The 13866-nt window shown below is 44.1% G+C and overlaps 1 protein-coding gene across 4 annotated transcripts in view; it reads left to right on the forward strand.

The window, feature by feature from the left end:
• Positions 1–13866, forward strand: part of Cdyl (chromodomain Y like) — a 226776-nt gene that overhangs the window by 113259 nt on the left and 99651 nt on the right. The window contains exon 1 of one of the 4 annotated variants that reach the window (XM_042278352.2): positions 3096–3323. The exons of the other annotated variants lie outside the window; for them this stretch is intronic. The gene's annotated coding sequence lies outside the window, so the exon portion shown is untranslated. Of the gene's footprint in view, positions 1–3095; positions 3324–13866 lie in introns of those variants that run through there. 4 annotated transcript variants of the gene reach the window in all.

The raw sequence follows: 13866 nt of genomic DNA on the forward strand, positions 1-13866 counted from the left end.
CTGCTGGTCATCTCAGTGCTAGTAGGTCCTGGTTTTCTTGGCATACCCCGACCCTCTCCTGTCAAGGCTGGATCACAGCTTGGGCAGGCGGCCCTCCTCCAACTCTCTTTCCCTCCTCACCACGTGCCCCTGCCACTGCCTCTTGCCCACAGCAATAGTTAATTTAAGTTTGCCTGTTAACGTGACTGGGCCGAGGGATGCCCAGACAGCTGGCAAAGGATATTTGTGGGTGAATCTTTCTCACAACTGTGGGTAACATTGTTCTGTCTGAGGGTCCATTTAGGGCAGAAGGGCAGGGTGAATTCTTGCTCCCTAAATGAGGGAGGATCGTGAGAGATAGTGGATCCCAGAGCCACCAGCACCAGGCTCTTGACCTTCCTAAAGTGTCATACAATGTTTCTCTTTGGGGGCAGTAACTTCAGTGCTCTGTTGGCAGTTAACCTGCCAGTAATTTCTGTTATCTATTCTCTTTGTTTGCTAGATGGGGTTCTGACCCTTTCTTGTATGTGCTCGTCCACCGTCTCCGTCCACCCACCCAGTGTGTGTGTGTGTGTGTGTGTGTGTGTGTGTGTGTGTGTGTGTGTGTGTGTAAATGTAAAATATTTTAATTGTTTGTGTTGCAACCTAGTATTCTTTTGTTATTTGGTTCCAATTTGGGTCACTGCCTCCTCCCTTCAGTGTGGTTCCTGTATGCTCTCCACCCCCATTCCTATTACAGCTCTTAAGAATGACCAGGGCTCATCTCGGACATTGTTCTGAAGCCCTGCCTTGGAGCCAACGATTCTTTCCTCCTGTTTTAATGGAGAATGGTGTTTAGAACCCCAGATGAGGCCCCAGGGTATGCTTGATGGTATGGAGGTGTCCTTGCTTCTCAGCCATCCATAGGATATAGCTGTGGAGTGTGTGTGTGTATGTGTGTGTGTGTGTATGTGTGTGTGTGTGTGTGTGTGTGTGTGTGTGTGTGTGTGTGTGCGCGCGCGCGTGCGCACACACACATACAGAGGTTTTCATATGGGTCCTTCCCATATGTATGCACTCTGCAACTCAGAGTTCGTACCGATCTATTCCAGCCCAACAGTGTTCATCCTAACTGTTCTTGGTTGGAATGTCTTTCTCACAGTGAACCAACCACCTAGCCCATACTGCATTTTCTCGTTTGCCCAATTCTTGTTTCAAGTTTGTCAGCCCGTGTTGTTATGAGGAGCAACCTTATTAACTAGATCAAGTTTTAATGAATGATAGCCCATGGACCAAATCCAGTCTGCTTCCTGGTTTTGTAGACAGTTTTTTGGAATAGAGCCTGCCCATCTGTTTATGCTTTGTCTATGGTCGCTTTTCGTACTGTGATCAAGTCAAGTTCTTGCAGAGGGTGGATGGCCTGTAAAACTGAAGATACTGCTCTTCATCACAGAGTGAACTTGCTGACAATTCTGAGGAGAGATTTTATATGAAGTTTTATCTGTAACTTTACTGAGTCAGGTAATGTTTTCCCGTTTTTCCCCCCTCTACTTTTATACAATTGGGCACACTCCCTATTCCTTGTATTCCATTGTAGGCCTTCCCCACAATGCATCCTAGTTGACTGGAATTAAGTGTTTTGGGGGTCTGTGAAACATGACTTTGGATCCAGGCTGGAACCATCTAAAAAGGCATCCCAGATTCAGTGTCCCCGCCCCTGCCCCTGCCCGCTCCCATTCTAACAAGGTCTCCACCTTCCACCGGTTCTGTCATCCCTGGTATATCTTGTACAGATCAGCAAATACATGTGTATGTAGCTGACTGTACTCTGTGCTTTGCTTTTGTCCCGTAGCAGTCTGTCTTGGAAGTCCCTCAGCTCTTAGTGATCGTCCTTGTGACAGAACTCTTCAGTCCTTCAGCTTCCCCCTGGATCTGGCACGTAAAAAGTCCGCTGTGTTCCGTGGTTATGAACAGTGCCGTAGTGAAAAACCTCGTGTGTGTAGTTTTCTACTGTTGGGGGCATATCTCCAGACCCGTCTCTAGTGGGATCGCTGGGAGAAAATGTAAATGCAAGTGTGACTGGTCAGATCTGCCTCCAGAGTGGTGGGCCACTGGAGTGTGTCTTGTCACCTGGTCGTTGTGAGTCTTTTCCTTAGTCTTAGGGACACAGCTCACCTTAATTTTTCCTCCATGTCCTTAACTTGTAACTTATTTTAGTAGTGAGGTCCAACAGGTTTTCATATTATTTGGTATTTTATAATTTTTGTTGGTGCTGCTATTGTATATGAAGTGTTTGCTTGAGATTTTATATTTTTCCCATTCACTATCAGCCTTTACATTCTTCAGCCTTTAAGGGTCCTTTATATGGTGGGGTGCTAATTCTTGGTGATATTTCTTGCACATATTTTTCCATGATTGATGACTTTTTAAATTGGGGTTTTTATTTTTATTTTTTTAGATAGAGTCTCATGTAGCCCAGGGTAGCTTTCACCTCACTAGGTAGTAGTAGATACCTGAACTCCTGATCCTCCTGCCTCTGCCTCTTGAGTGCTGTGATTGCATGCCACCACTCCCATTTCTGCGTGTTGACTCTGAATTTGATTATGATGTGTGGTGGTTTTGCCTTACTGCCCCCCCCTCCCGTGCGCATGCGCGCACGCCTCCATGAGCACACCCCAAGCCGTGTTTCTTTAGCCTGCTTACACACTGTCTTCCTATGTGCATTGTGCCTTCCAGCTTCTGCTGAGTAAGACTCAGCTCTAAGGCCACTTCCCAAATGATTTCCCAACTAGAAAGAAGTAAATGCCTCTAACTTCTAACTTCTTAGAAGGTGCTACTTTTATAAGTTGTTTGATATGCATGTACCCTGTGATGACTGCCTGTGGTAATATGACTTGCACCATTTAATCACAAGTTTCAGGTTTCGTCAGTTCCCGTGTCTGTATGCACTGGTGCATCATTGGGCCTGAGACTTGGATTTCACAAATCCATTTCACCCAGCATACTGATAAAGCCTATAAATTCCAGTGCTAACCTGAGTGGTATCCTAGTTCATATAAAATGGCATTGCCTGAGTGACTTATAAATAGCAGAAGTTTATTACCTCATAGAACTAGGGGCTAGAGTTCTAAGTTCCTAGCACCAGCAGCCTTGATATCCGTGAGCGCCTTCTCTGATTCCTAATGGCGCCTTTTTACTGTGTGAAACATGAACAGGGCCAGCCAACTCTCAGGGGTCTCCATAAAGCTCTCGGTAGTCTCTTTCATGGGGGTGGAGCTTCCTGACCTCATTACTTTCAAAAGGTCTCACCTTCTGTTGCTATCATATTCATCGTGTGAAGTTTGGAAGACAGCATTGCCATCACAGTAAGTAGACATTCATGCCCGTTCAGTTACTGCCAGGGCCGCTTTGTACTTAGTGAAATAAAAGGGAACAAGTGCCTGCTGATACAGCTGGTCACCCATAGAGAGACCTGCACAATGGAGGCTGGTAATGCTTCGGGGTCAGGTGCCCTCACCCAGGGCCAACCCTGGAGACTTTACTAATTGGCATTATCCAGGAGACATCCTGAAAGCTCATGAGGCCTGAATTTCTTCTGGAAAGAGTAATAAGAGTATGAAGGGGATGAAACAGAGGATATGTAAAAACATTCCTGCTACAAAATGTATTACGTTTCTCCTTGCTATGATCAAACACAGGAGTATTAAGGGGAGCAAGGGTTTATTTGAGCTCACATTTCAGAGGGTGTGGAATCCATGGTGGGGAAAACATGGTGGCCGGATTCCACAGTCAGGAAGTGAAGAGAGATGTGTGCTAGTGCTGAACTTACATATAACATGTATCCTCTCATTGATTCTGAGAGTGGGCGTTTGTATATTTGTATGTGCACAATCATGCAGATGCCCACGGAGGCTAAAAGAGGGTGTCAGATCTGGAGCTGGAGTTACAGGCAGTTGTGGGCCACCTGATTGGAGTGTTAGGAAGCTAACTCGGGTCCTTTGGGAAACCAAGTCCTCCTAATCACTGAGCTGTCTTTTTAGCCCCTGCTTTCTCCTTTTTATTTAGTCCTGGGCCCCAGCCCCATGGGTAGTGCTACCCACAGTCAGGGTGGGTCTCTCCTCTTCAATGAAGACTTTCTGGAAACACCCTCATAGACACCCTCTGGGGTGTGGGTGTGTTTCCTTGGTCTTTTCTAAATTCCATCAAATTGACAATCAAGATTAACTGTTAAACATTCTACTATGGTAGAAATAATAGGTAAAACAAATATAAAAAACTTAGTGGAGTCAGTAAATTTGAATAAAAACAGGGCATTTAATTTAAATTGGTGTATTCATTCATTCATTCATTCATTCATTCATTCATTTGTAAATAACTCTGCCTTGGTTGTGGTTTGTTACCACAATCATATGGACCGATTCCCCTCCACCACTGTTATTTTCTGGTCTAGTGGCCGATTCTTGATTGAAGAGCAGAGCTGGCCAGCATTAACTGGCCCTCTTTTTGTACTTCTCAGCATTATGAAAGTCTTAGATTTTAGTAACTATATTCTTAAGTTTTCTGAGTTTTTAAAGACTGTTTTTTCACTATACACGCACTCAATTACATTATTCTTGGAAAATAACACAAAAATGAGCCTGACCCCACTTTTGGCTCCTGCCTGTGACTTCACTCTCCTGCCAGGCTGTTCCTCATGTGAGTCACTCTTGCTTCTGTCGCCTGTGGAGTTTTCAAGAACACGAATAGTACGTGTGCCGTGTGAGGTGACCCATGGAGGTGACAAGATGCTGTGCAGCGTCTCGGGGATCACCCAGACACATTGGAATGTGCGTATTAGCAAGATTCGTGTTAGCATGCTTGGTAGACACATCATCATTTAGACATAGAAAGTGCTCAGACAGTCCTGTACAAGGACCTGTGTGTGCTCCATCCCAAGAACCCATATTTTAAAAAAAATGGGCAAAGTAGGACATGGTGCATGCCAGTAATTCTCTTGTTGGTGGTCCCTGGGGTTCAGTGTAAGCCACTGGGAGACCCTGTCTTCAAAAAAGGAAAAGTAGATAGACCCTTGAAAACTGTTAGAATAAACTGGTGTTGAATAAAGAAACAGAAACAAGGCAAAAGTGTCTTGGCAAGGTAATTCTTTCTGTAAAAACAATGTCCCAGATCCCAGACCAGGGCCAACACAGCACACCAGGGCCAACATGGCTTTATTCTTTTATTGCTTATGTAGGTGATGGCTTTGTCTCATCCCATTGGTGGGAGCTTCACTTCACAATGTAATGTGATTGGTTGGTTGGGGAAGGGGCGTGTTCAGGAAGCATGAAGAAGGAGTGAGGCGGGGTATGTTCCATAATCAACAGCTAAGGTTGCTCTCTGGCTCCAACATACTTGAATGTGCAACTGTGTTTAGAGTTCACACAAAGTGACTGATACTGCAGCTTTTCCCACCAGCCAGAGGCTCTTCATGTTGCTGTGGGTGGATATGCCTCATCTTTTCCTTACTGTTCCCTAGCTTCCTTTCTGTGCCCCACCCCCACCCCCTTTCCCCTCTTAGAGGTCCAGTGTGGCATTAAACTCCCAGGATGTATCCGATGGACGAGTACCAGGAAGTGGTCAGATGGAAGGGTGTGTATTAAAGGGCCTGCCCAAGTGTGGGATCAGTTTGAATATTGTTTGTTTCTGTGATTATGATTGTATGTTCTTTATTGTGTATAACATTGGTTTAATTAGTGTAGCTTTATAACTTTTCATCTCATTGTCTAACTCTCTCCTTGCTATAAAAGTTCTTGTGGCTTTTCAGGAAATGTGTTCTTGTGTGGGAATGCTGTAAGCTCATCCTGCTGGGGTCTATGGAACCTTCTGGGGTTTTCATGGCAGGAGGTTGCATTGCATCTCTGTATCATTTTGAGTGAACAGTCTTGTTTGACTACTGAGCCTCCTCATCCTCATTCCCAAACACAGATGGTGTGTCTCTGAACTTGTTTTTCAGCCCTTTGGTGACATTGTAGCTAGGTACATATGTAATGTTTACACCTGCATATGTTGCGTTGTACTTTAATCTACTTTCTGTTAACATCTTCTTCTTGGAATTTTATATCCATTGCATCTTGTTGTCTGCTAGGCTGGGGATTTCCAGGAACGGCTGTTCAGATAGGCTTGGTAGATAACATTGCAGCCTTCACTAGGTGCTGGGAGTGTTCCAGTGTTTCACAATTGAGTGTGAGTGGCCTCCAAATGCCTGGCAAATACTCTTTTGTCCATATTTGCTGGTGAAGAGGTTGTTACTGCCTGGAGAGGGGTGAGTGGGTCGGAGTCTGATGGTATGCGTTTGCAGCTCCCTGCTGTGGTAGGTAATCTCTATCTGGTGATAGATTTCCTAGAACTGCAGCTCTCGGGTGGGCCTGGGAAGCTTGGTAGAAGGAGGCGCCATTCTTTTTCTTTTTTTGGGGGGTCACCAAAGGATTCATTTGCTACACTGTTTCTTTAGGAAGTTCAACTTTCTCCTGTAATGAGATTGACCCATGTGTTTGTGTGTGTGTTTCTGCACCCTTCGGGTTTAATTTTATTGGTGGTTATTGGAGTCTTATTGATTGTTTCATGATGTTTTTGGTAGAATTTTCTCAGAGTTTCTTTCTCAGATTCAACAGTAAACAGATTTGTTGACATATTTTGTGTTTCAAATGAAACTGTACATTCTAGTTATTTTTAACTTCTACGTTCTAGCAAACTATAGAGAAAAAAATGTTTCCTAAGAATAGTGGAGTGACTTTTACGGAACATTTTATAAACAACTGTTTTTATATTTAGTTGATTTTTAAAAAGACTTTTAAAAAGACTTTTAAAAAGACTGTGTGTGTGTGTGTGTGTGTGTGTGTGTGTGTGTGTGTGTGTGTGCGTGCGCGCGCGCTTGCTTGGTACCCTGGAAGGTTGGAAAAGGTGTTGGGTTGGGTCCACTGGAACTAGAGTTCCGCATGGCTGTGAGCCACCATGTGGCTCCTAGGAACCAAACCCCAGTCTTCTGCAAGAACACCAAGTGCTTTCCTTTCACCTCTGAGTGACCCCTCTCCAGCCCTGGACAGACTCTAAGTCGCTGACTTGCACCTACTAGAGGTCGAAGTTGAATAGGGTTCACCGTCATACGGCGTCTGTGTGGAGTCAGACCAAGAGGAGGGGCTTCACTGTGGGCATTTCCTGTTAGCCAGATGTGCCGGTGCCATTCCTGTCAGCTTGTCAAGGGGCACATGTAGAAGCCATTCTAAGAGGTGGGATCCTTGGGAATGGTGTTTTCTCCTAATCCAGGTGGAGTGAGGGTGACTGTAGTGACCGGTCCTTTGGCAGCATCTCCTGGACCACGTATCAAACATTGTTCATTGTTCGCATTTTTCTGCCTGTGACTTGGAGTTTGCCTTCTCCTCCATTCCAAAGGGGTGTGTGTGTGTGTGTGTGTGTACACTATGCCACAATGGTGATGTAGATGATAGACTACTCTGCCACCTCTCCCTCCTGTGTTCTCTATGGTGATTGGTCCTTAAGCCACACAGATAAATATCATCTCGAACCACAGCTAACCGTGGAGGGATCTGGGTTTTCTGTGAGAGAACAAACATTGAGTGCTCCAGTAGGCAGATAGACAGGCGTGGTCTCACAGCTGTATTATATCTTTGTAGCCTTTCCCTGTTTCAGGGCTCTCGTACACTTCTGTGACTTGAAAGTGGTTACTGAGTATACTCGCATACCCTACTTAATACTCTTGTAGGGCCAAACCAAAAAAAAAAAAAAAAAAAAGATGTTAAATAAAGCTTTTTAAAAATAAAAATGAAGTTTCACCCAAAGTGGGTGTCTTGTTTAGTGTTAACTTCCACAGTTTGGTCTGTTTGTGCCTGCTGTTCATCGGGCTAGTTGTTAGTAACCAGCTAAACAGGCTATGCCATGAGTTCCCTTGGTGGCAGGAATCTGCTCCGTGTTCATCATCAAGTTCTTAAGGAGCCCAGGAGACCTTGTCTGGTGTCTTTAGTCAATAAAGTAACCCCATACTCACCACACTGGACACTCCCTTGAGCAGTGCTCCGTTCCTCTGTCTGCCCAGATTGAAGTTTGGGTGGACACCGAGAATCTTCAGTGCTGTGCCTGCCTGAACCTCTGACGGCAGGCGGCCAGGAGCAGCAGGTGGCTCCCTCTAGTGGTACAGGTTTCCATATCAGCCCTTAAGGTCCTCTCTACCACCGTCCCTGCCACTGCTGTCACCACGGTCTGCCACCCCGGTGCAGCTCCACCTCCTACCACGGTCAAGGCTGCAGGGTTCCCGACAGAGCTCCTGGCAGGACCCCGAGCTCAGTCGCTGGGCGCCACTCCTGGTCCCAGTTCTGCTCTCACTGCTGCTCGGCTTCATTAGAGTGAGGGGCCACTGGAGAGAATCCTTTGTGTTGGTGCTGATGTTGAAAAGGCAGCACCAGAGGGTGTCTGCCCTCAGCCTGCCTCATGGTGAGAGAGAGCAGCCTGCTTCCAGAGCCAGAGAAGGCAAGGCAAACCCTTCATGGGAATGAAGGCTGTCTTCACACCAATCCTGCCACAGTTCTTTCTGCAGTCACAGCAGTCTGCTAGGCCAGCAGGAGAGTGCTCCCCTCTGACTTGGGTGGAAATAACAGTTGAAGGGCCAGAGCACAAAGGCGCGTGCAAACTGTTGGAAAGAGTTGCGGCTGGAGCTGCACTTTCAGAAGTTGGAGCAAGCGACTGCAGTCTTCGTAGTTCCCCCAAGATGCCTTTGTGTCAAAATAGAAGGTGCCGCTTGACTGGAGTCCTGTGCTCTATGGAGCTAGAACGCCAGGAAAGTGTCTCACAGCTATCAGAGTCCGCTTGCCCCACCCTGACATGTCTTACTAATATATATGCAGGGAAATAAGCATCACAAGGAGTGCTCACAATAAGAATTTATTAATATTAATACTGATGTGTAACGATTTGTAACACCAGCCACTTCTCTGAGGGGACATGGGCCCCTATCTGTTTTGGTTCCGCGTGTATTTAAGAAGAGACATGATAGACATGGACACTTGGCAGAGCTCTGTAAAAGGAAACAGTGTTGGGTGAGTGCGTTGGGAAGTGATTGAAAACGATGTCCACACATGTCTCGGCTATCTTCCTTGTATGGGTAGAAACAGTCCTTCAAACCTGTAAACACAGTAGGTAGTGAGACACAGTGGTGTGCCCCCAGTGAACTGAATGCTGTAATAAGGCTTCGGAAATCTGTAACAAACCCAGGGCTTTGCCTCACACCCAGAATGAAATGTAGAGTCAGAACTCACATAAATCTTACCCATTCTCCGCATAGACCGAGTATTGGCTGTGAATAGCAGTGGGGACAGCTGTTTGTATTCCTAGTCTTGCACTAAATCCTATTGATCTTAATGATGTGACGTAGACTCTCACCTCATCTCACCACTGTGAATCTCATTCTCACCTCTTCGCCTTACTGCTATCAGATTTCATGGTCCAAGCAACAGGTCAGAGACTGAAATGTAAGCCGGAGGGTGGTAATTACAAGTACTGGATGGGAATTCTTCAGAGAGCTCTAGCTTTCCGTGTGGTCTTAACATTTGTGGTTTAGAAAATGTAATGCATATTCCTTTGTGATTAAAATGAATTTGCATTGTCTGTTGCGTAATCATAATCAACCATGGTTTGACTTCATTTTGATTGAGTCATAACCCAAATTTCAGTTGTTGCAACATTGTTACCTTTTTTCCCTCCATACCATGACCCAAAGCAATTTAAGAAGGAAGTTTATTTTGGCTTACAGTTCCAGACTGAGAATCTGTATTAGTTACTTTTCTATAGCTGCAATAAAACACCACAACCAAGGCAGCTTATAAAAGAAAGTGTGTCATCGGGCTTATGGTTTCAGAGGGTTAGAGCCCATGATGACATGTTGACAGGAACAGCTGAGACCTTATACCTCGATCTACTAGCAGGAAGTCGAGAGCACACTGGAAATGACAGGAGTCTTCTGAAACTGCAAAGTTCATTCCCAGTGACACACCTCCTCCAATAAGGCCACACCTCCCAATCCTTCCCCAACCAGTTGGGGGAAAAGTATTCAAACCTGAGCCTCGGAGACCACAGAGTACACAATGGCAAGGAAGGCATGGCAGAGAGCAGTGGGAGAAAGGAGTCACATCTCAGCTGTATACAGGAAACAGCAATCAGGAAGTTGGGTGTTATATAATATAATAATATAATAAAATATAATATAATAATATATAAATACCCCAAAGCCTATCCCCAGTGACATACCTCTTCCAGCAAGTTTCCACACCCTGCCCAAACAGTGCTACCAACTGGGATCAATGATTCTATGATGAAGCTGTGCTGGACATTTTCATTCAAACCACACTACCTATCACCTGTAACGTTTCCTTATTTAAAAAGTAAATCAACTTTCTTAACCTCTCCCTTTAAAAATAAACTCTAGAATTAGGGTGGAATAATGAAATACCACTCAACTGAAATCGATGTATGAAAAGCATGAAGAGATGAGGCTCGTTTCACAGAAATGTCAATAGTGTTTGTTGATTGATGACTGACTATGTTAATGAGCATGTGTGCCCCCCCCCAATACAAAAGGTAACCAGCAATTTTTTTGAGTTTGATTACAAGAAATTTAATATTCAATAAAGATCACTTTGGTTTCAAGGAGTCCTCGGAAGCCGCTGTCCAGAATCATGGGGTTCATATCAGACAGTGTGATGAGAGATCAGTCCTCTAGACCATTGTTTCTCAGGCTTCCTAATGCTGCAACCCTTTAAATACAGTTTCTCATGTTGTGGTGACACCCCCCCCCCAACCATAAAACTATTTCGTTGCTATTTTCATAACTAACAGTTCTACTGTTATGAACCGTAATGTAAAGATGTGATATGTAACTCCTGTGAAAGGGTTGCTTGATTCCCCAGAGGGGTCAGTGACCCACAGGTTGTGCACCTCTGGACTAAACACTTACTGCTGCCATTCAGTGTGGAAAAGTGAACCATTATTATCTGTCTGTTAAGATTTCCTCACATTTAGCAAAATGTTTCCTAGTGGTGCAGACGAGAGATCGGGATTCGCCGTTAGCAAGGTGCATACCCTGGCCTAACTGCAGAGTTCTGCCTGTGCTTACAAGGGTCATGTGCACCTGGAATCCCCTCTTTGGCAGGTGCTTTGAACAAACACCATTGGAGAATGCAGTGATCACTGAAGCCATCCAGACAGCCGTCCTAGTTTGTAAACAGGGATGAGGTTCTGTCGCTGCACACTCTTACTCAGATTTACTTCTTTAAAGTTCTTCCAATCAGTACACGTGATGTTGTTGACATTACACCTCATACTTTCCTGTTGAAAAAATACTTTCTTGATAAGTAGTATGTTCAGAGTAATTTCTAACAAAGGGAAAATATTTTTGGGACATTTTTTGTTTTAATTGCAATATGGCCTGTTTCGGCACAAATATTTTCACAAGAACTTTTTTTTAACCCTCCATTTAGAATACCTTTGTTCAACAGATAATTTAACAAAACATTGTCAAATAAATTGCCTCTTTCATCCTTTTGAATGTTTGGCTATATTTAGATGCTGTAAAATTTAGCCTTTCTCCAATTAAAAATAGGAGCTCAAAACCAGTTCTTTCCACAGCTTACAGTGTTTCAAGAACACTCTGGCTTTCGGGGACTTTAAAATTCATTTCTTCAGCTCATCACTGTTTACTTATAAACTTTAATTTCAGTAATTGCCCATTTGCCAAAAGCTTTGAAAAGTACAAGTGGTGTGTGTGTGTGTGTGTGTGTGTGTTTTCTAGGAATTGTTGACTTTTGAAAATTTTGATGGATTTTCCCACTGTTTTGAATATAAAGCAGCCCAGGTTTTAAACATCTAATCTGAAAGGGTCCAGGTCATTTTGTGATACTTGGATTGATTTTTCACAGTAGTCTTTTGAAGGTCTACCTAGGTATGCAGCATGAAGAGACTACATAATGTTAAGATGCTGTACTTTTAACCTAGATAAATTAGTTGTTCATTCTCATTCACACATATACATATATTCGTAACTACGCATGTCTACCTACCACCCACCTCTCCATCTACCTATCTATGTACATGTGGGAAAATTTGTGTGTGTGTGAAAATCACAAAAACCAATAATGTTCTACATTGAAACATTTTTTTGGGTTTTTGAGACAGGGTTTCTCTGTGTAGCTCTGGCTGTCCTGGAACTAACTCTGTAGACTGTACTGGCCTCTAACTCACAGAGATCCATCTGCCTCTGCCTACCTGAGTGCTGGATTAAAGGCGTGTGCCACCACTGCCTGGCAACATTGAATGTTTAATGCTGTGAGGTTTTTACCTTGCAGGACAGGATTCAGGAAAGCTTCTTTGAAGGGCCAGTGATATGTGATGCTCTGTGTCACACATACTCATCTTCTGTGGTAGCCCAAAGGTAGCTGTAGACAGTGTGCAAATGAGTGTATGAGTATGCACTGGAAAATGGTAAACATTCTTCTACTGACACCAGGGTATGAATTTTTAAATAATCTTTATGCGTAACAAATTAGAATTTCTATTTTTGGTCTTTTTCCAGCCACTGAAAGCTGGTACAGAGCATTCTCGCGCAGTGGGCTGTGCCAAAGCAGGAGGCAGGTGGATTTGGCTCACAGGTTACTATTGTTGGCCCTTGTCCTGTGAGTTAGGTGAAAAATGTAGACTCAGTACTGCAGTTGATTTTCTCTTAGAAAACTGGAACAGTCTAACTGATGTCTTCCATGGCTGTAGGGGCCATCATGTACTGGCAGACCATTTCTGGAGAAAACAGACACAATGAATCAGAACACTCATTGGAGTAAGTGGGAAGTTGGACTTCACAAGCATACAAAATGCTGTGATTGTGAAGATGTGAACTTCCAACTGTAATTGATATTATTTTTGAGTATTTCCTTCTTAAAAAGTGAGTATTGACACTAGTTTAGAGTCTGGTTTTCCTGGGTCCAGCATGGCACTTATGGACAAATGTGCAGATTACATGGTCATTATTAATCTGCTTGAGCAATGAAAGGATAATTCTTATTCACTAGGTCCGTGTTTAATGTTTTAGCTCATTGCTACTACAGTAGCCCATTACGAAATAAAAGCAATGAAAACAAAGAATGATTTAGACCCTGAACAAGAGACATGAGAGTCCAGTCTCTGAGCTTGAGTCCCCAGCGCTCCCTGAACAAGAGTCTGCTGTCACGTGCTCCCTTTCTATTGGAAAGTGAGTGCCCCATGTGCCTGAGGCTTGTGGGGTCTGCAAAAGGCCCAGAAATAGGTGGTTTATTGCTGGTAGACTGCAGCAGCATGTTCAAGCTCTGTCCACTGCACATGTGAAACGTGCTGCAGACAAGATTGTGACAAATGCAAGACAAACTAGGCATGGACTAAATCCACACTAGTTTCTTTCAATGCAACAATAAATCGTAATATGTGATTTAAAATGGAAAAATACAAAGGCCAAACCAGTTTGGATAATGAGACAAGACTGTTCTCAGTAAACCAAGACATGTGGTTCATCCATTTAAATCCATCAAATCAAACTCTCCTGTAGCTTGAATGGTTTCTTTTCTTGTTTCAATTTGGTCAACAAAATATTCTGGTTCCTGCAACTGTCTCAGATGCCATTAGCACGCTCTCTCTAGAAGGATGCACACACTGTGTCAGTGCCACTTTGCAGTTTCAGCCACTAAGACTCGGGTACAGTCGAGTGTTCCCTATTTAAAACCCAGCATGGACTGCCCATAGGTGTCAGTAAGGGTTATCACCTGCATTCTGCACTGGTTTCCTTGGCATGTGAGAGGAGCTGAGTTTCTGGTTCCTGTCTCAGACTTAGGTTCAGTAAATGCT

The sequence above is a fragment of the Peromyscus maniculatus genome, chromosome 5, assembly GCF_049852395.1.
Source record: "Peromyscus maniculatus bairdii isolate BWxNUB_F1_BW_parent chromosome 5, HU_Pman_BW_mat_3.1, whole genome shotgun sequence".
NCBI lineage: Eukaryota > Metazoa > Chordata > Mammalia > Rodentia > Cricetidae > Peromyscus > Peromyscus maniculatus.